Here is a 15,004-nt window from a genome sequence, read left to right on the forward strand (position 1 = left end):
ACGGTAGTAGCCAGAGAGAAAGTTATGTAAGCTGGTATACCAAATAATATCAGAAATGACGGTTATCTATAACTGTCAAATAGCTATAAAAAAAGACCATAGAGTCACATATATATATATATTTTTAGTTTCAACGTTTTATTGAAAAGATAAGCAAAGTCATTATATAGAAAAGCCAATTAACCTCACCCAGGAAGCATACATCAGTGTAAATTTGAAAGTGTATTATTGAAGTGTATTAAGTGTGAATTATGAGTGTAAACAAATGTAATCACATCCTTAGTTCAGAATAGACTATCAATGAAATGCAAACAATGCTGACGTGCTGTAAATTGTCTTTCCAGATGAAAAAACTTGACTAATCAGTTACAGCTGTTTTTTTTCCCACCGCTACCTCACAACACTCAGCTCCGTATAGATAGAGGATGCTAGTATTACCTGATGACGTCACAATACTCAGCTGGGTATAGATAGAGGATGCTGGGATTACATTATGACCTTACAATGCACAGCTGGGTATAGAGAATGCTGGGATTACCTGATGACCTCACAATACTCAGATCGGTATAAATAGAGGATGCTGGGAGTCTCTGGCTCATGCCCTCTCAGGTGGTGCTTTTCACTGCTTTTCTAGTCTGGATGAAGACTGGGGAAGAGGGAGGAATGGAAAGCAGTTCCTGGTCACTCTGCAGTATTGGAGGCTGGGTGCAGGATTCTGCAGAGAATACATCCTGTAAGGGCTGGTGCACACCAGAGCGGTTCTGAAGTGTTTTTTAAAATACTTGCAGGGGAAAAAAAAAACGTGGCTAATAAAAGTGAATGGGATGGTGCACACCAGAGCGGTTCGTTTTTTCCACAAACTCGGGCTGCAGCATTTTTTAGATTTCTGAGTCGTTTCTGCCTCAATGTTAAAGTATAGGAAAGTGAAAACCGGCTCTGAAAAATGCTAGATCAGAGCGGTTTTCCAGACGTTTTTGTTACAGAAGCTGTTCAGTAACAGCTTTTACTGTAACAGTATTTGTAATCTGCTACACAAAAAACGCTAGGCATTCGTAGAAAACATGCCTAGAATCGCTCTGAAATCTGCTTCAAAAACCTCTAGCGTTTTGCAGATCTGCTAGAGGTTTTTGGTGTGCTGCAGCACTACAAATGGGAGAGGTACCCAAAGTCATTTATCACCCCCATTTACAACTGACTGACAGAGCGTAACTGTATATGGCCCTGAAACATGGTCACACTCGATAGTAATCTGGTGTCAAAAACATAACAACAAGCAAAGCAATTGTACGTCTGTCATTGTTTGACTTGTGTTAGATTATTCTCACTGCCATGTGGTCCGGCCCCTGTTGTAGGAGCGCGACAGGTTGATAATGGAATTTTGAGTTACCTTGTGGTCTGGAGCCCTGGGGTTGGAGGGCGACGGGCTGCTGACCTAATTTTGATTATGTCATAAGGCATTACATCCTGTGCGCATGCATTAGGTGGCGTAAAGAAAACTTTGAGTTAGCGCATGCGCATCATGCAAAAATGCATACTCAAATATGCCCAAATAGGGTTGTGTTTGTCATACTCATTGCCGTATGGTCCGGCGCCCTGTGGAAGGAGCGTGACGGGCTTATAATGTAACTTTAAGTTACCTTTTTGTCCAGCACCCTGTGGTAGGAGCTCGATGGGCTGATAATGTAATTTTAAGATACCTTTTAATCCGGAGCTCTGGGGTAGGAGAGCGAGGGCTGATAATGTAATCTTGAGTTACCTTTTGGTCTGACACCCTTTAGTAGGAGTGTGATGGGCTGATAATGTAATTTTGAGTTACCCTCTGGTGCGGCACCCTTTGATAGGAGCGCGACGGGCTGCTAACGTAAATTTGGATTATTTTAGCCAAAGTACTTTGCCAAAAAATAATATAATAAAATACCTTACAACTAATAAGTGTAACGATTTGTGTCAGCAAAGAACAGAATTCTGATTTGTAAAGGATTGCGGAGATGCCGCCGCGTCAAGCAGTAGCATGACGGCTATCTCCGCGTCCCAGCCGACGGGTTCCGCCGTGCGGGGACAGGATGGACTGGTGCCTGGGTTAGTGGGGAATGAGAGGGAAGCCGCCGCAGCGCCGAGTGGTATGGCGGCTGTCCCCGCGTTTCAGCCAGTAGCTTTCGCCGCATGGTGGATCTTTGCCTACTCTCTCACCGGCACACAGACTAAGTTCTACGCGCGCGCGCGCACAGACAGGATCTTTATGCAGACAGAAGGGGAGTCAGCTGATCAGCCGGTCAGCTGACTCCAACACTGATCAGGATTGGTTGAGTGACTGGGGCGTGGCTTTAGAGCGCTTCCAGTATATATAGGGCAGGCCTGTCAGTTGTTCCTTGTCTGCTGTTGCATTCGCTACGTGTTAGCACTCAGACCATATTCAGACCCGAAAGTGTGCTAGAACCAGCAGGAGCTGGGGATCCACACTTAGGCCTAGTGCACACCAAAAAAACGCCTGCAGCACCTGGGGTTCACAGCCGATCTCCCATGCAGCTACTAACCAGGCCTGAAGCCGCTTAGCTTCCGCGATCTGACGAGAGCGGGCGCTTTCGGGTTAGTGTGGCCGCAGGCAACCTCCAGGGCGCCGTTTTTGGGTTTGAGGCCCAATGGCTATGAGCACGCGTGGGAAGCCTCACCTTCAAGGCGCCGGAACGGCGCCTTGGAGGTTGCCTGTGGCCACACTAAGCCGAAAGCGCCCGCTCTCGTCAGATCGCGGAAGCTAAGCGGCTTCAGGCCTGGTTAGTAGCTGCATGGGAGACCGGCTGTGAACCCCAGGTGCTGCAGGCGTTTTTTTGGGTTTGAGGCCCAATGGCTATGAGCACGCGTGGGAAGCCTCACCTTCAAGGCGCCGAAACGGCGCCTTGGAGTTTGCCTGCGGCCACACTAAGCCGAAAGCGCCCGCTCTCGTCAGATCGCGGAAGCTAAGCGGCTTCAGGCCTGGTTAGTAGCTGCATGGGAGACCGGCTGTGAACCCCAGGTGCTGCAGGCGTTTTTTTGGGTTTGAGGCCCAATGGCTATGAGCACGCGTGGGAAGCCTCACCTTCAAGGCGCCGAAACGGCGCCTTGGAGTTTGCCTGCGGCCACACTAAGCCGAAAGCGCCCGCTCTCGTCAGATCGCGGAAGCTAAGCGGCTTCAGGCCTGGTTAGTAGCTGCATGGGAGACCGGCTGTGAACCCCAGGTGCTGCAGGCGTTTTTTTGGGTTTGAGGCCCAATGGCTATGAGCACGCGTGGGAAGCCTCACCTTCAAGGCGCCGAAACGGCGCTTTGGAGTTTGCCTGCGGCCACACTAAGCCGAAAGCGCCCGCTCTCGTCAGATCGCGGAAGCTAAGCGGCTTCAGGCCTGGTTAGTAGCTGCATGGGAGACCGGCTGTGAACCCCAGGTGCTGCAGGTGTTTTTTTGGGTTTGAGGCCCAATGGCTATGAGCACGCGTGGGAAGCCTCACCTTCAAGGCGCCGAAACGGAGCCTTGGAGTTTGCCTGCGGCCACACTAAGCCGAAAGCGCCCGCTCTCGTCAGATCGCGGAAGCTAAGCGGCTTCAGGCCTGGTTAGTAGCTGCATGGGAGACCGGCTGTGAACCCCAGGTGCTGCAGGTGTTTTTTTGGGTTTGAGGCCCAATGGCTATGAGCACGCGTGGGAAGCCTCACCTTCAAGGCGCCGAAACGGCGCCTTGGAGTTTGCCTGCGGCCACACTAAGCCGAAAGCGCCCGCGCTCGTCAGATCGCGGAAGCTAAGCAGCTTCAGGCCTGGTTAGTAGCTGCATGGGAGACCGGCTGTGAACCCCAGGTGCTGCAGGCATTTTTTTGGGTTTGAGGCCCAATGGCTATGAGCACGCGTGGGAAGCCTCACCTTCAAGGCGCCGAAACGGAGCCTTGGAGTTTGCCTGCGGCCACACTAAGCCGAAAGCGCCTGCTCTCGTCAGATCGCGGAAGCTAAGCGGCTTCAGGCCTGGTTAGTAGCTGCATGGGAGACCGGCTGTGAACCCCAGGTGCTGCAGGCGTTTTTTTTGGGTTTGAGGCCCAATGGCTATGAGCACGCGTGGGAAGCCTCACCTTCAAGGCGCCGAAACGGCGCCTTGGAGTTTGCCTGCGGCCACACTAAGCCGAAAGTGCCCGCTCTCGTCAGATCGCGGAAGCTAAGCGGCTTCAGGCCTGGTTAGTAGCTGCATGGGAGACCGGCTGTGAACCCCAGGTGCTGCAGGCGTTTTTTTGGGTTTGAGGCCCAATGGCTATGTGCATGCGTGGGAAGCCTCACCTTCAAGGCGCCGAAACGGCGCCTTGGAGTTTGCCTGCGGCCACACTAAGCCGAAAGTGCCCGCTCTCGTCAGATCGCGGAAGCTAAGCGGCTTCAGGCCTGGTTAGTAGCTGCATGGGAGACCGGTTGTGAACCCCAGGTGCTGCAGGCGTTTTTTTGGGTTTGAGGCCCAATGGCTATGAGCACGCGTGGGAAGCCTCACCTTCAAGGCGCCGAAACGGCGCCTTGGAGTTTGCCTGCGGCCACACTAAGCCGAAAGCGCCCGCTCTCGTCAGATCGCGGAAGCTAAGCGGCTTCAGGCCTGGTTAGTAGCTGCATGGGAGACCGGCTGTGAACCCCAGGTGCTGCAGGCGTTTTTTTTGGGTTTGAGGCCCAATGGCTATGAGCACGCGTGGGAAGCCTCACCTTCAAGGCGCCGAAACGGAGCCTTGGAGTTTGCCTGCGGCCACACTAAGCCGAAAGCGCCTGCTCTCGTCAGATCGCGGAAGCTAAGCGGCTTCAGGCCTGGTTAGTAGCTGCATGGGAGACCGGCTGTGAACCCCAGGTGCTGCAGGCGTTTTTTTTGGGTTTGAGGCCCAATGGCTATGAGCACGCGTGGGAAGCCTCACCTTCAAGGCGCCGAAACGGCGCCTTGGAGTTTGCCTGCGGCCACACTAAGCCGAAAGCGCCCGCTTTCGTCAGATCACGGAAGCTAAGCGGCTTCAGGCCTGGTTAGTAGCTGCATGGGAGACCGGCTGTGAACCCCAGGTGCTGCAGGCGTTTTTTTGGGTTTGAGGCCCAATGGCTATGAGCACGCGTGGGAAGCCTCACCTTCAAGGCGCCGAAACGGAGCCTTGGAGTTTGCCTGCGGCCACACTAAGCCGAAAGCGCCTGCTCTCGTCAGATCGCGGAAGCTAAGCGGCTTCAGGCCTGGTTAGTAGCTGCATGGGAGACCGGCTGTGAACCCCAGGTGCTGCAGGCGTTTTTTTTGGGTTTGAGGCCCAATGGCTATGAGCACGCGTGGGAAGCCTCACCTTCAAGGCGCCGAAACGGCGCCTTGGAGTTTGCCTGCGGCCACACTAAGCCGAAAGCGCCCGTTCTCGTCAGATCGCGGAAGCTAAGCGGCTTCAGGCCTGGTTAGTAGCTGCATGGGAGACCGGCTGTGAACCCCAGGTGCTGCAGGCGTTTTTTTGGGTTTGAGCCCCAATGGCTATGAGCACGCGTGGGAAGCCTCACCTTCAAGGCGCCGAAACGGAGCCTTGGAGTTTGCCTGCGGCCACACTAAGCCGAAAGCGCCTGCTCTCGTCAGATCGCGGAAGCTAAGCGGCTTCAGGCCTGGTTAGTAGCTGCATGGGAGACCGGCTGTGAACCCCAGGTGCTGCAGGCGTTTTTTTGGGTTTGAGGCCCAATGGCTATGAGCACGCGTGGGAAGCCTCACCTTCAAGGCGCCGAAACGGCGCCTTGGAGTTTTCCTGCGGCCACACTAAGCCGAAAGCGCCCGCTCTCGTCAGATCGCGGAAGCCAAGCGGCTTCAGGCCTGGTTAGTAGCTGCATGGGAGACCGGCTGTGAACCCCAGGTGCTGCAGGCGTTTTTTTGGGTTTGAGGCCCAATGGCTATGAGCACGCGTGGGAAGCCTCACCTTCAAGGCGCCGAAACGGAGCCTTGGAGTTTGCCTGCGGCCACACTAAGCCGAAAGCGCCCGCTCTCGTCAGATCACGGAAGCTAAGCGGCTTCAGGCCTGGTTAGTAGCTGCATGGGAGACCGGCTGTGAACCCCAGGTGCTGCAGGCGTTTTTTTGGGTTTGAGGCCCAATGGCTATGAGCACGCGTGGGAAGCCTCAGCTTCAAGGCGCCGAAACGGCGCCTTGGAGTTTGCCTGCGGCCACACTAAGCCGAAAGCGCCCGCTCTCGTCAGATCGCGGAAGCTAAGCGGCTTCAGGCCTGGTTAGTAGCTGCATGGGAGACCGGCTGTGAACCCCAGGTGCTGCAGGCGTTTTTTTGGGTTTGAGGCCCAATGGCTATGAGCACGCGTGGGAAGCCTCACCTTCAAGGCGCCGAAACGGAGCCTTGGAGTTTGCCTGCGGCCACACTAAGCCGAAAGCGCCCGCTCTCGTCAGATCGCGGAAGCTAAGCGGCTTCAGGCCTGGTTAGTAGCTGCATGGGAGACCGGCTGTGAACCCCAGGTGCTGCAGGCGTTTTTTTGGGTTTGAGGCCCAATGGCTATGAGCACGCGTGGGAAGCCTCACCTTCAAGGCGCCGAAACGGCGCCTTGGAGTTTGCCTGCGGCCACACTAAGCCGAAAGCGTCCGCTCTCGTCAGATCGCGGAAGCTAAGCGGCTTCAGGCCTGGTTAGTAGCTGCATGGGAGACCGGCTGTGAACCCCAGGTGCTGCAGGCGTTTTTTTGGGTTTGAGGCCCAATGGCTATGAGCACGCGTGGGAAGCCTCACCTTCAAGGCGCCGAAACGGCGCCTTGGAGTTTGCCTGCGGCCACACTAAGCCGAAAGCGCCCGCTCTCGTCAGATCGCGGAAGCTAAGCGGCTTCAGGCCTGGTTAGTAGCTGCATGGGAGACCGGCTGTGAACCCCAGGTGCTGCAGGTGTTTTTTTGGGTTTGAGGCCCAATGGCTATGAGCACGCGTGGGAAGCCTCACCTTCAAGGCGCCGAAACGGCGCCTTGGAGTTTGCCTGCGGCCACACTAAGCCGAAAGCGCCCGCTCTCGTCAGATCGCGGAAGCTAAGCGGCTTCAGGCCTGGTTAGTAGCTGCATGGGAGACCGGCTGTGAACCCCAGGTGCTGCAGGCGTTTTTTTGGGTTTGAGGCCCAATGGCTATGAGCACGCGTGGGAAGCCTCACCTTCAAGGCGCCGAAACGGAGCCTTGGAGTTTGCCTGCGGCCACACTAAGCCGAAAGCGCCCGCTCTCGTCAGATCGCGGAAGCTAAGCGGCTTCAGGCCTGGTTAGTAGCTGCATGGGAGACCGGCTGTGAACCCCAGGTGCTGCAGGTGTTTTTTTGGGTTTGAGGCCCAATGGCTATGAGCACGCGTGGGAAGCCTCACCTTCAAGGCGCCGAAACGGCGCCTTGGAGTTTGCCTGCGGCCACACTAAGCCGAAAGCGCCCGCTCTCGTCAGATCGCGGAAGCTAAGCGGCTTCAGGCCTGGTTAGTAGCTGCATGGGAGACCGGCTGTGAACCCCAGGTGCTGCAGGCGTTTTTTTGGGTTTGAGGCCCAATGGCTATGAGCACGCGTGGGAAGCCTCACCTTCAAGGCGCCGAAACGGAGCCTTGGAGTTTGCCTGCGGCCACACTAAGCCGAAAGCGCCCGCTCTCGTCAGATCGCGGAAGCTAAGCGGCTTCAGGCCTGGTTAGTAGCTGCATGGGAGACCGGCTGTGAACCCCAGGTGCTGCAGGCGTTTTTTTGGGTTTGAGGCCCAATGGCTATGAGCACGCGTGGGAAGCCTCACCTTCAAGGCGCCGAAACGGCGCCTTGGAGTTTGCCTGCGGCCACACTAAGCCGAAAGCGCCCGCTCTCGTCAGATTGCGGAAGCTAAGCGAGCTTCAGGCCTGGTTAGTAGCTGCATGGGAGACCGGCTGTGAACCCCAGGTGCTGCAGGCGTTTTTTTGGGTTTGAGGCCCAATGGCTATGAGCACGCGTGGGAAGCCTCACCTTCAAGGCGCCGAAACGGAGCCATGGAGTTTGCCTGCGGCCACACTAAGCCGAAAGTGCCCGCTCTCGTCAGATCGCGGAAGCTAAGCGGCTTCAGGCCTGGTTAGTAGCTGCATGGGAGACCGGCTGTGAACCCCAGGTGCTGCAGGCGTTTTTTTGGGTTTGAGGCCCAATGGCTATGAGCACGCGTGGGAAGCCTCACCTTCAAGGCGCCGAAACGGAGCCTTGGAGTTTGCCTGCGGCCACACTAAGCCGAAAGCGCCCGCTCTCGTCAGATCGCGGAAGCTAAGCGGCTTCAGGCCTGGTTAGTAGCTGCATGGGAGACCGGCTGTGAACCCCAGGTGCTGCAGGCGTTTTTTTGGGTTTGAGGCCCAATGGCTATGAGCACGCGTGGGAAGCCTCACCTTCAAGGCGCCGAAACGGCGCCTTGGAGTTTGCCTGCGGCCACACTAAGCCGAAAGCGCCCGCTCTCGTCAGATCGCGGAAGCTAAGCGGCTTCAGGCCTGGTTAGTAGCTGCATGGGAGACCGGCTGTGAACCCCAGGTGCTGCAGGTGTTTTTTTGGGTTTGAGGCCCAATGGCTATGAGCACGCGTGGGAAGCCTCACCTTCAAGGCGCCGAAACGGAGCCTTGGAGTTTGCCTGCGGCCACACTAAGCCGAAAGCGCCCGCTCTCGTCAGATCGCGGAAGCTAAGCGGCTTCAGGCCTGGTTAGTAGCTGCATGGGAGACCGGCTGTGAACCCCAGGTGCTGCAGGCGTTTTTTTGGGTTTGAGGCCCAATGGCTATGAGCACGCGTGGGAAGCCTCACCTTCAAGGCGCCGAAACGGCGCCTTGGAGTTTGCCTGCGGCCACACTAAGCCGAAAGCGCCCGCTCTCGTCAGATTGCGGAAGCTAAGCGGCTTCAGGCCTGGTTAGTAGCTGCATGGGAGACCGGCTGTGAACCCCAGGTGCTGCAGGCGTTTTTTTGGGTTTGAGGCCCAATGGCTATGAGCACGCGTGGGAAGCCTCACCTTCAAGGCGCCGAAACGGAGCCTTAGAGTTTGCCTGTGGCCACACTAAGCCGAAAGCGCCCGCTCTCGTCAGATCGCGGAAGCTAAGCGGCTTCAGGCCTGGTTAGTAGCTGCATGGGAGACCGGCTGTGAACCCCAGGTGCTGCAGGCGTTTTTTTGGGTTTGAGGCCCAATGGCTATGAGCACGCGTGGGAAGCCTCACCTTCAAGGCGCCGAAACGGCGCCTTGGAGTTTGCCTGCGGCCACACTAAGCCGAAAGCGCCCGCTCTTGTCAGATCGCAGAAGCTAAGCGGCTTCAGGCCTGGTTAGTAGCTGCATGGGAGACCGGCTGTGAACCCCAGGTGCTGCAGGCGTTTTTTTGGGTTTGAGGCCCAATGGCTATGAGCACGCGTGGGAAGCCTCACCTTCAAGGCGCCGAAACGGAGCCTTGGAGTTTGCCTGCGGCCACACTAAGCCGAAAGCGCCCGCTCTCGTCAGATCGCGGAAGCTAAGCGGCTTCAGGCCTGGTTAGTAGCTGCATGGGAGACCGGCTGTGAACCCCAGGTGCTGCAGGTGTTTTTTTGGGTTTGAGGCCCAATGGCTATGAGCACGCGTGGGAAGCCTCACCTTCAAGGCGCCGAAATGGCGCCTTGGAGTTTGCCTGCGGCCACACTAAGCCGAAAGCGCCCGCTCTCGTCAGATCGCGGAAGCTAAGCGGCTTCAGGCCTGGTTAGTAGCTGCATGGGAGACCGGCTGTGAACCCCAGGTGCTGCAGGCGTTTTTTTGGGTTTGAGGCCCAATGGCTATGAGCACGCGTGGGAAGCCCCACCTTCAAGGCGCCGAAACGGAGCCTTGGAGTTTGCCTGCGGCCACACTAAGCCGAAAGCGCCCGCTCTCGTCAGATCGCGGAAGCTAAGCGGCTTCAGGCCTGGTTAGTAGCTGCATGGGAGACCGGCTGTGAACCCCAGGTGCTGCAGGCGTTTTTTTGGGTTTGAGGCCCAATGGCTATGAGCACGCGTGGGAAGCCTCACCTTCAAGGCGCCGAAACGGAGCCTTGGAGTTTGCCTGCGGCCACACTAAGCCGAAAGCGCCCGCTCTCGCCAGATCGCGGAAGCTAAGCGGCTTCAGGCCTGGTTAGTAGCTGCATGGGAGACCGGCTGTGAACCCCAGGTGCTGCAGGCGTTTTTTTGGGTTTGAGGCCCAATGGCTATGAGCACGCGTGGGAAGCCTCACCTTCAAGGCGCCGAAACGGCGCCTTGGAGTTTGCCTGCGGCCACACTAAGCCGAAAGCGCCCGCTCTCGTCAGATCGCGGAAGCTAAGCGGCTTCAGGCCTGGTTAGTAGCTGCATGGGAGACCGGCTGTGAACCCCAGGTGCTGCAGGCGTTTTTTTGGGTTTGAGGCCCAATGGCTATGAGCACGCGTGGGAAGCCTCACCTTCAAGGCGCCGAAACGGAGCCTTGGAGTTTGCCTGCGGCCACACTAAGCCGAAAGCGCCCGCTCTCGTCAGATCGCGGAAGCTAAGCGGCTTCAGGCCTGGTTAGTAGCTGCATGGTAGACCGGCTGTGAACCCCAGGTGCTGCAGGCGTTTTTTTGGGTTTGAGGCCCAATGGCTATGAGCACGCGTGGGAAGCCTCACCTTCAAGGCGCCGAAACGGCGCCTTGGAGTTTGCCTGCGGCCACACTAAGCCGAAAGCGCCCGCTCTCGTCAGATCGCGGAAGCTAAGCGGCTTCAGGCCTGGTTAGTAGCTGCATGGGAGACCGGCTGTGAACCCCAGGTGCTGCAGGCGTTTTTTTGGGTTTGAGGCCCAATGGCTATGAGCACGCGTGGGAAGCCTCACCTTCAAGGCGCCGAAACGGAGCCTTGGAGTTTGCCTGCGGCCACACTAAGCCGAAAGCGCCCGCTCTCGTCAGATCGCGGAAGCTAAGCGGCTTCAGGCCTGGTTAGTAGCTGCATGGGAGACCGGCTGTGAACCCCAGGTGCTGCAGGCGTTTTTTTGGGTTTGAGGCCCAATGGCTATGAGCACGCGTGGGAAGCCTCACCTTCAAGGCGCCGAAACGGAGCCTTGGAGTTTGCCTGCGGCCACACTAAGCCGAAAGCGCCCGCTCTCGTCAGATCGCGGAAGCTAAGCGGCTTCAGGCCTGGTTAGTAGCTGCATGGGAGACTGGCTGTGAACCCCAGGTGCTGCAGGCGTTTTTTTGGGTTTGAGGCCCAATGGCTATGAGCACGCGTGGGAAGCCTCACCTTCAAGGCGCCGGAACGGCGCCTTGGAGTTTGCCTGCGGCCACACTAAGCCGAAAGCGCCCGCTCTCGTCAGATCGCGGAAGCTAAGCGGCTTCAGGCCTGGTTAGTAGCTGCATGGGAGACCGGCTGTGAACCCCAGGTGCTGCAGGCGTTTTTTTGGGTTTGAGGCCCAATGGCTATGAGCACGCGTGGGAAGCCTCACCTTCAAGGCGCCGAAACGGAGCCTTGGAGTTTGCCTGCGGCCACACTAAGCCGAAAGCGCCCGCTCTCGTCAGATCGCGGAAGCTAAGCGGCTTCAGGCCTGGTTAGTAGCTGCATGGGAGACCGGCTGTGAACCCCAGGTGCTGCAGGCGTTTTTTTTGGGTTTGAGGCCCAATGGCTATGAGCACGCGTGGGAAGCCTCACCTTCAAGGCGCCGAAACGGCGCCTTGGAGTTTGCCTGCGGCCACACTAAGCCGAAAGCGCCCGCTCTCGTCAGATCGCGGAAGCTAAGCGGCTTCAGGCCTGGTTAGTAGCTGCATGGGAGACCGGCTGTGAACCCCAGGTGCTGCAGGCGTTTTTTTGGGTTTGAGGCCCAATGGCTATGAGCACGCGTGGGAAGCCTCACCTTCAAGGCGCCGAAACGGAGTCTTGGAGTTTGCCTGCGGCCACACTAAGCCGAAAGCGCCCGCTCTCGTCAGATCGCGGAAGCTAAGCGGCTTCAGGCCTGGTTAGTAGCTGCATGGGAGACCGGCTGTGAACCCCAGGTGCTGCAGGCGTTTTTTTGGGTTTGAGGCCCAATGGCTATAAGCACGCGTGGGAAGCCTCACCTTCAAGGCGCCGAAACGGAGCCTTGGAGTTTGCCTGCGGCCACACTAAGCCGAAAGCGCCCGCTCTCGTCAGATCGCGGAAGCTAAGCGGCTTCAGGCCTGGTTAGTAGCTGCATGGGAGACCGGCTGTGAACCCCAGGTGCTGCAGGCGTTTTTTTGGGTTTGAGCCCCAATGGCTATGAGCACGCGTGGGAAGCCTCACCTTCAAGGCGCCGAAACGGAGCCTTGGAGTTTGCCTGCGGCCACACTAAGCCGAAAGCGCCTGCTCTCGTCAGATTGCGGAAGCTAAGCGGCTTCAGGCCTGGTTAGTAGCTGCATGGGAGACCGGCTGTGAAACCCAGGTGCTGCAGGCGTTTTTTTTGGGTTTGAGGCCCAATGGCTATGAGCACGCGTGGGAAGCCTCACCTTCAAGGCGCCGAAACGGCGCCTTGGAGTTTTCCTGCGGCCACACTAAGCCGAAAGCGCCCGCTCTCGTCAGATCGCGGAAGCCAAGCGGCTTCAGGCCTGGTTAGTAGCTGCATGGGAGACCGGCTGTGAACCCCAGGTGCTGCAGGCGTTTTTTTGGGTTTGAGGCCCAATGGCTATGAGCACGCGTGGGAAGCCTCACCTTCAAGGCGCCGAAACGGAGCCTTGGAGTTTGCCTGCGGCCACACTAAGCCGAAAGCGCCCGCTCTCGTCAGATCGCGGAAGCTAAGCGGCTTCAGGCCTGGTTAGTAGCTGCATGGGAGACCGGCTGTGAACCCCAGGTGCTGCAGGCGTTTTTTTGGGTTTGAGGCCCAATGGCTATGAGCACGCGTGGGAAGCCTCAGCTTCAAGGCGCCGAAACGGCGCCTTGGAGTTTGCCTGCGGCCACACTAAGCCGAAAGCGCCCGCTCTCGTCAGATCGCGGAAGCTAAGCGGCTTCAGGCCTGGTTAGTAGCTGCATGGGAGACCGGCTGTGAACCCCAGGTGCTGCAGGCGTTTTTTTTGGGTTTGAGGCCCAATGGCTATGAGCACGCGTGGGAAGCCTCACCTTCAAGGCGCCGAAACGGAGCCTTGGAGTTTGCCTGCGGCCACACTAAGCCGAAAGCGCCCGCTCTCGTCAGATCGCGGAAGCTAAGCGGCTTCAGGCCTGGTTAGTAGCTGCATGGGAGACCGGCTGTGAACCCCAGGTGCTGCAGGCGTTTTTTTGGGTTTGAGGCCCAATGGCTATGAGCACGCGTGGGAAGCCTCACCTTCAAGGCGCCGAAACGGCGCCTTGGAGTTTGCCTGCGGCCACACTAAGCCGAAAGCGTCCGCTCTCGTCAGATCGCGGAAGCTAAGCGGCTTCAGGCCTGGTTAGTAGCTGCATGGGAGACCGGCTGTGAACCCCAGGTGCTGCAGGCGTTTTTTTGGGTTTGAGGCCCAATGGCTATGAGCACGCGTGGGAAGCCTCACCTTCAAGGCGCCGAAACGGCGCCTTGGAGTTTGCCTGCGGCCACACTAAGCCGAAAGCGCCCGCTCTCGTCAGATCGCGGAAGCTAAGCGGCTTCAGGCCTGGTTAGTAGCTGCATGGGAGACCGGCTGTGAACCCCAGGTGCTGCAGGTGTTTTTTTGGGTTTGAGGCCCAATGGCTATGAGCACGCGTGGGAAGCCTCACCTTCAAGGCGCCGAAACGGCGCCTTGGAGTTTGCCTGCGGCCACACTAAGCCGAAAGCGCCCGCTCTCGTCAGATCGCGGAAGCTAAGCGGCTTCAGGCCTGGTTAGTAGCTGCATGGGAGACCGGCTGTGAACCCCAGGTGCTGCAGGCGTTTTTTTGGGTTTGAGGCCCAATGGCTATGAGCACGCGTGGGAAGCCTCACCTTCAAGGCGCCGAAACGGAGCCTTGGAGTTTGCCTGCGGCCACACTAAGCCGAAAGCGCCCGCTCTCGTCAGATCGCGGAAGCTAAGCGGCTTCAGGCCTGGTTAGTAGCTGCATGGGAGACCGGCTGTGAACCCCAGGTGCTGCAGGTGTTTTTTTGGGTTTGAGGCCCAATGGCTATGAGCACGCGTGGGAAGCCTCACCTTCAAGGCGCCGAAACGGCGCCTTGGAGTTTGCCTGCGGCCACACTAAGCCGAAAGCGCCCGCTCTCGTCAGATCGCGGAAGCTAAGCGGCTTCAGGCCTGGTTAGTAGCTGCATGGGAGACCGGCTGTGAACCCCAGGTGCTGCAGGCGTTTTTTTGGGTTTGAGGCCCAATGGCTATGAGCACGCGTGGGAAGCCTCACCTTCAAGGCGCCGAAACGGAGCCTTGGAGTTTGCCTGCGGCCACACTAAGCCGAAAGCGCCCGCTCTCGTCAGATCGCGGAAGCTAAGCGGCTTCAGGCCTGGTTAGTAGCTGCATGGGAGACCGGCTGTGAACCCCAGGTGCTGCAGGCGTTTTTTTGGGTTTGAGGCCCAATGGCTATGAGCACGCGTGGGAAGCCTCACCTTCAAGGCGCCGAAACGGCGCCTTGGAGTTTGCCTGCGGCCACACTAAGCCGAAAGCGCCCGCTCTCGTCAGATCGCGGAAGCTAAGCGAGCTTCAGGCCTGGTTAGTAGCTGCATGGGAGACCGGCTGTGAACCCCAGGTGCTGCAGGCGTTTTTTTGGGTTTGAGGCCCAATGGCTATGAGCACGCGTGGGAAGCCTCACCTTCAAGGCGCCGAAACGGAGCCATGGAGTTTGCCTGCGGCCACACTAAGCCGAAAGCGCCCGCTCTCGTCAGATCGCGGAAGCTAAGCGGCTTCAGGCCTGGTTAGTAGCTGCATGGGAGACCGGCTGTGAACCCCAGGTGCTGCAGGCGTTTTTTTGGGTTTGAGGCCCAATGGCTATGAGCACGCGTGGGAAGCCTCACCTTCAAGGCGCCGAAACGGAGCCTTGGAGTTTGCCTGCGGCCACACTAAGCCGAAAGCGCCCGCTCTCGTCAGATCGCGGAAGCTAAGCGGCTTCAGGCCTGGTTAGTAGCTGCATGGGAGACCGGCTGTGAACCCCAGGTGCTGCAGGCGTTTTTTTGGGTTTGAGGCCCAATGGCTATGAGCACGCGTGGGAAGCCTCACCTTC

The 15,004-nt window shown here is 57.8% G+C and overlaps 28 non-coding genes and 34 pseudogenes across 28 annotated transcripts; 61 read left to right on the top strand and 1 right to left on the bottom strand.

Moving 5' to 3' along the window:
- Positions 1-2,485: 2,485 nt before the first annotated feature.
- Positions 2,486-2,604, bottom strand: LOC137549296 (5S ribosomal RNA; annotated as a pseudogene).
- Positions 2,605-2,701: 97 nt separating this feature from the next.
- LOC137556970 (5S ribosomal RNA) lies at positions 2,702-2,820 on the top strand (annotated as a pseudogene).
- An 83-nt stretch (positions 2,821-2,903) lies between these two features.
- On the top strand, positions 2,904-3,022 carry LOC137555403 (5S ribosomal RNA). Its single transcript, XR_011028088.1, has one exon. It is a non-coding gene; the product is annotated as a 5S ribosomal RNA (ribosomal RNA).
- Positions 3,023-3,105: 83 nt separating this feature from the next.
- Positions 3,106-3,224, top strand: LOC137555404 (5S ribosomal RNA). The gene has a single exon (XR_011028089.1). It is a non-coding gene; the product is annotated as a 5S ribosomal RNA (ribosomal RNA).
- Positions 3,225-3,307: 83 nt separating this feature from the next.
- Positions 3,308-3,426, top strand: LOC137557362 (5S ribosomal RNA; annotated as a pseudogene).
- Positions 3,427-3,509: 83 nt separating this feature from the next.
- LOC137557363 (5S ribosomal RNA) lies at positions 3,510-3,628 on the top strand (annotated as a pseudogene).
- An 83-nt stretch (positions 3,629-3,711) lies between these two features.
- On the top strand, positions 3,712-3,830 carry LOC137549486 (5S ribosomal RNA; annotated as a pseudogene).
- An 83-nt stretch (positions 3,831-3,913) lies between these two features.
- LOC137557798 (5S ribosomal RNA) lies at positions 3,914-4,032 on the top strand (annotated as a pseudogene).
- Positions 4,033-4,116: 84 nt separating this feature from the next.
- On the top strand, positions 4,117-4,235 carry LOC137557543 (5S ribosomal RNA; annotated as a pseudogene).
- Positions 4,236-4,318: 83 nt separating this feature from the next.
- On the top strand, positions 4,319-4,437 carry LOC137558237 (5S ribosomal RNA; annotated as a pseudogene).
- Positions 4,438-4,520: 83 nt separating this feature from the next.
- On the top strand, positions 4,521-4,639 carry LOC137555405 (5S ribosomal RNA). Its single transcript, XR_011028090.1, has one exon. It is a non-coding gene; the product is annotated as a 5S ribosomal RNA (ribosomal RNA).
- Positions 4,640-4,723: 84 nt separating this feature from the next.
- On the top strand, positions 4,724-4,842 carry LOC137557799 (5S ribosomal RNA; annotated as a pseudogene).
- An 84-nt stretch (positions 4,843-4,926) lies between these two features.
- LOC137549029 (5S ribosomal RNA) lies at positions 4,927-5,045 on the top strand (annotated as a pseudogene).
- Positions 5,046-5,128: 83 nt separating this feature from the next.
- On the top strand, positions 5,129-5,247 carry LOC137557801 (5S ribosomal RNA; annotated as a pseudogene).
- An 84-nt stretch (positions 5,248-5,331) lies between these two features.
- LOC137557149 (5S ribosomal RNA) lies at positions 5,332-5,450 on the top strand (annotated as a pseudogene).
- Positions 5,451-5,533: 83 nt separating this feature from the next.
- LOC137557802 (5S ribosomal RNA) lies at positions 5,534-5,652 on the top strand (annotated as a pseudogene).
- Positions 5,653-5,735: 83 nt separating this feature from the next.
- On the top strand, positions 5,736-5,854 carry LOC137547804 (5S ribosomal RNA; annotated as a pseudogene).
- An 83-nt stretch (positions 5,855-5,937) lies between these two features.
- LOC137559098 (5S ribosomal RNA) lies at positions 5,938-6,056 on the top strand (annotated as a pseudogene).
- An 83-nt stretch (positions 6,057-6,139) lies between these two features.
- LOC137555406 (5S ribosomal RNA) lies at positions 6,140-6,258 on the top strand. Its single transcript, XR_011028091.1, has one exon. It is a non-coding gene; the product is annotated as a 5S ribosomal RNA (ribosomal RNA).
- An 83-nt stretch (positions 6,259-6,341) lies between these two features.
- On the top strand, positions 6,342-6,460 carry LOC137555407 (5S ribosomal RNA). Its single transcript, XR_011028093.1, has one exon. It is a non-coding gene; the product is annotated as a 5S ribosomal RNA (ribosomal RNA).
- Positions 6,461-6,543: 83 nt separating this feature from the next.
- Positions 6,544-6,662, top strand: LOC137558549 (5S ribosomal RNA; annotated as a pseudogene).
- Positions 6,663-6,745: 83 nt separating this feature from the next.
- LOC137557365 (5S ribosomal RNA) lies at positions 6,746-6,864 on the top strand (annotated as a pseudogene).
- An 83-nt stretch (positions 6,865-6,947) lies between these two features.
- On the top strand, positions 6,948-7,066 carry LOC137555408 (5S ribosomal RNA). The gene has a single exon (XR_011028094.1). It is a non-coding gene; the product is annotated as a 5S ribosomal RNA (ribosomal RNA).
- Positions 7,067-7,149: 83 nt separating this feature from the next.
- On the top strand, positions 7,150-7,268 carry LOC137557366 (5S ribosomal RNA; annotated as a pseudogene).
- Positions 7,269-7,351: 83 nt separating this feature from the next.
- Positions 7,352-7,470, top strand: LOC137555409 (5S ribosomal RNA). The gene has a single exon (XR_011028095.1). It is a non-coding gene; the product is annotated as a 5S ribosomal RNA (ribosomal RNA).
- Positions 7,471-7,553: 83 nt separating this feature from the next.
- Positions 7,554-7,672, top strand: LOC137555410 (5S ribosomal RNA). Its single transcript, XR_011028096.1, has one exon. It is a non-coding gene; the product is annotated as a 5S ribosomal RNA (ribosomal RNA).
- An 83-nt stretch (positions 7,673-7,755) lies between these two features.
- On the top strand, positions 7,756-7,875 carry LOC137552704 (5S ribosomal RNA; annotated as a pseudogene).
- Positions 7,876-7,958: 83 nt separating this feature from the next.
- LOC137557545 (5S ribosomal RNA) lies at positions 7,959-8,077 on the top strand (annotated as a pseudogene).
- An 83-nt stretch (positions 8,078-8,160) lies between these two features.
- LOC137555411 (5S ribosomal RNA) lies at positions 8,161-8,279 on the top strand. The gene has a single exon (XR_011028097.1). It is a non-coding gene; the product is annotated as a 5S ribosomal RNA (ribosomal RNA).
- Positions 8,280-8,362: 83 nt separating this feature from the next.
- On the top strand, positions 8,363-8,481 carry LOC137557367 (5S ribosomal RNA; annotated as a pseudogene).
- Positions 8,482-8,564: 83 nt separating this feature from the next.
- Positions 8,565-8,683, top strand: LOC137555413 (5S ribosomal RNA). Its single transcript, XR_011028098.1, has one exon. It is a non-coding gene; the product is annotated as a 5S ribosomal RNA (ribosomal RNA).
- Positions 8,684-8,766: 83 nt separating this feature from the next.
- On the top strand, positions 8,767-8,885 carry LOC137558829 (5S ribosomal RNA; annotated as a pseudogene).
- Positions 8,886-8,968: 83 nt separating this feature from the next.
- LOC137556971 (5S ribosomal RNA) lies at positions 8,969-9,087 on the top strand (annotated as a pseudogene).
- An 83-nt stretch (positions 9,088-9,170) lies between these two features.
- Positions 9,171-9,289, top strand: LOC137550021 (5S ribosomal RNA; annotated as a pseudogene).
- Positions 9,290-9,372: 83 nt separating this feature from the next.
- On the top strand, positions 9,373-9,491 carry LOC137557368 (5S ribosomal RNA; annotated as a pseudogene).
- An 83-nt stretch (positions 9,492-9,574) lies between these two features.
- On the top strand, positions 9,575-9,693 carry LOC137555415 (5S ribosomal RNA). Its single transcript, XR_011028100.1, has one exon. It is a non-coding gene; the product is annotated as a 5S ribosomal RNA (ribosomal RNA).
- Positions 9,694-9,776: 83 nt separating this feature from the next.
- On the top strand, positions 9,777-9,895 carry LOC137555416 (5S ribosomal RNA). The gene has a single exon (XR_011028101.1). It is a non-coding gene; the product is annotated as a 5S ribosomal RNA (ribosomal RNA).
- An 83-nt stretch (positions 9,896-9,978) lies between these two features.
- LOC137559085 (5S ribosomal RNA) lies at positions 9,979-10,097 on the top strand (annotated as a pseudogene).
- Positions 10,098-10,180: 83 nt separating this feature from the next.
- LOC137555417 (5S ribosomal RNA) lies at positions 10,181-10,299 on the top strand. Its single transcript, XR_011028102.1, has one exon. It is a non-coding gene; the product is annotated as a 5S ribosomal RNA (ribosomal RNA).
- Positions 10,300-10,382: 83 nt separating this feature from the next.
- LOC137558311 (5S ribosomal RNA) lies at positions 10,383-10,501 on the top strand (annotated as a pseudogene).
- An 83-nt stretch (positions 10,502-10,584) lies between these two features.
- LOC137555418 (5S ribosomal RNA) lies at positions 10,585-10,703 on the top strand. Its single transcript, XR_011028103.1, has one exon. It is a non-coding gene; the product is annotated as a 5S ribosomal RNA (ribosomal RNA).
- An 83-nt stretch (positions 10,704-10,786) lies between these two features.
- LOC137555419 (5S ribosomal RNA) lies at positions 10,787-10,905 on the top strand. Its single transcript, XR_011028104.1, has one exon. It is a non-coding gene; the product is annotated as a 5S ribosomal RNA (ribosomal RNA).
- Positions 10,906-10,988: 83 nt separating this feature from the next.
- On the top strand, positions 10,989-11,107 carry LOC137558386 (5S ribosomal RNA; annotated as a pseudogene).
- Positions 11,108-11,190: 83 nt separating this feature from the next.
- LOC137555420 (5S ribosomal RNA) lies at positions 11,191-11,309 on the top strand. The gene has a single exon (XR_011028105.1). It is a non-coding gene; the product is annotated as a 5S ribosomal RNA (ribosomal RNA).
- An 83-nt stretch (positions 11,310-11,392) lies between these two features.
- On the top strand, positions 11,393-11,511 carry LOC137555421 (5S ribosomal RNA). Its single transcript, XR_011028106.1, has one exon. It is a non-coding gene; the product is annotated as a 5S ribosomal RNA (ribosomal RNA).
- An 84-nt stretch (positions 11,512-11,595) lies between these two features.
- On the top strand, positions 11,596-11,714 carry LOC137555422 (5S ribosomal RNA). Its single transcript, XR_011028107.1, has one exon. It is a non-coding gene; the product is annotated as a 5S ribosomal RNA (ribosomal RNA).
- An 83-nt stretch (positions 11,715-11,797) lies between these two features.
- On the top strand, positions 11,798-11,916 carry LOC137555423 (5S ribosomal RNA). The gene has a single exon (XR_011028108.1). It is a non-coding gene; the product is annotated as a 5S ribosomal RNA (ribosomal RNA).
- Positions 11,917-11,999: 83 nt separating this feature from the next.
- On the top strand, positions 12,000-12,118 carry LOC137555424 (5S ribosomal RNA). Its single transcript, XR_011028109.1, has one exon. It is a non-coding gene; the product is annotated as a 5S ribosomal RNA (ribosomal RNA).
- An 83-nt stretch (positions 12,119-12,201) lies between these two features.
- On the top strand, positions 12,202-12,320 carry LOC137548448 (5S ribosomal RNA; annotated as a pseudogene).
- An 84-nt stretch (positions 12,321-12,404) lies between these two features.
- On the top strand, positions 12,405-12,523 carry LOC137547805 (5S ribosomal RNA; annotated as a pseudogene).
- Positions 12,524-12,606: 83 nt separating this feature from the next.
- Positions 12,607-12,725, top strand: LOC137555426 (5S ribosomal RNA). The gene has a single exon (XR_011028111.1). It is a non-coding gene; the product is annotated as a 5S ribosomal RNA (ribosomal RNA).
- Positions 12,726-12,808: 83 nt separating this feature from the next.
- On the top strand, positions 12,809-12,927 carry LOC137555427 (5S ribosomal RNA). The gene has a single exon (XR_011028112.1). It is a non-coding gene; the product is annotated as a 5S ribosomal RNA (ribosomal RNA).
- Positions 12,928-13,011: 84 nt separating this feature from the next.
- LOC137555429 (5S ribosomal RNA) lies at positions 13,012-13,130 on the top strand. Its single transcript, XR_011028113.1, has one exon. It is a non-coding gene; the product is annotated as a 5S ribosomal RNA (ribosomal RNA).
- An 83-nt stretch (positions 13,131-13,213) lies between these two features.
- On the top strand, positions 13,214-13,332 carry LOC137558550 (5S ribosomal RNA; annotated as a pseudogene).
- An 83-nt stretch (positions 13,333-13,415) lies between these two features.
- On the top strand, positions 13,416-13,534 carry LOC137557369 (5S ribosomal RNA; annotated as a pseudogene).
- Positions 13,535-13,617: 83 nt separating this feature from the next.
- Positions 13,618-13,736, top strand: LOC137555430 (5S ribosomal RNA). The gene has a single exon (XR_011028114.1). It is a non-coding gene; the product is annotated as a 5S ribosomal RNA (ribosomal RNA).
- Positions 13,737-13,819: 83 nt separating this feature from the next.
- LOC137557370 (5S ribosomal RNA) lies at positions 13,820-13,938 on the top strand (annotated as a pseudogene).
- An 83-nt stretch (positions 13,939-14,021) lies between these two features.
- On the top strand, positions 14,022-14,140 carry LOC137555431 (5S ribosomal RNA). Its single transcript, XR_011028115.1, has one exon. It is a non-coding gene; the product is annotated as a 5S ribosomal RNA (ribosomal RNA).
- Positions 14,141-14,223: 83 nt separating this feature from the next.
- Positions 14,224-14,342, top strand: LOC137555432 (5S ribosomal RNA). The gene has a single exon (XR_011028116.1). It is a non-coding gene; the product is annotated as a 5S ribosomal RNA (ribosomal RNA).
- Positions 14,343-14,425: 83 nt separating this feature from the next.
- On the top strand, positions 14,426-14,545 carry LOC137550981 (5S ribosomal RNA; annotated as a pseudogene).
- Positions 14,546-14,628: 83 nt separating this feature from the next.
- Positions 14,629-14,747, top strand: LOC137555433 (5S ribosomal RNA). The gene has a single exon (XR_011028117.1). It is a non-coding gene; the product is annotated as a 5S ribosomal RNA (ribosomal RNA).
- An 83-nt stretch (positions 14,748-14,830) lies between these two features.
- Positions 14,831-14,949, top strand: LOC137555434 (5S ribosomal RNA). Its single transcript, XR_011028118.1, has one exon. It is a non-coding gene; the product is annotated as a 5S ribosomal RNA (ribosomal RNA).
- The last annotated feature ends 55 nt before the right edge of the window (positions 14,950-15,004 follow it).

This window comes from Hyperolius riggenbachi, chromosome 2 (assembly GCF_040937935.1).
Source record: "Hyperolius riggenbachi isolate aHypRig1 chromosome 2, aHypRig1.pri, whole genome shotgun sequence".
NCBI classification, from domain to species: Eukaryota; Metazoa; Chordata; class Amphibia; order Anura; family Hyperoliidae; genus Hyperolius; species Hyperolius riggenbachi.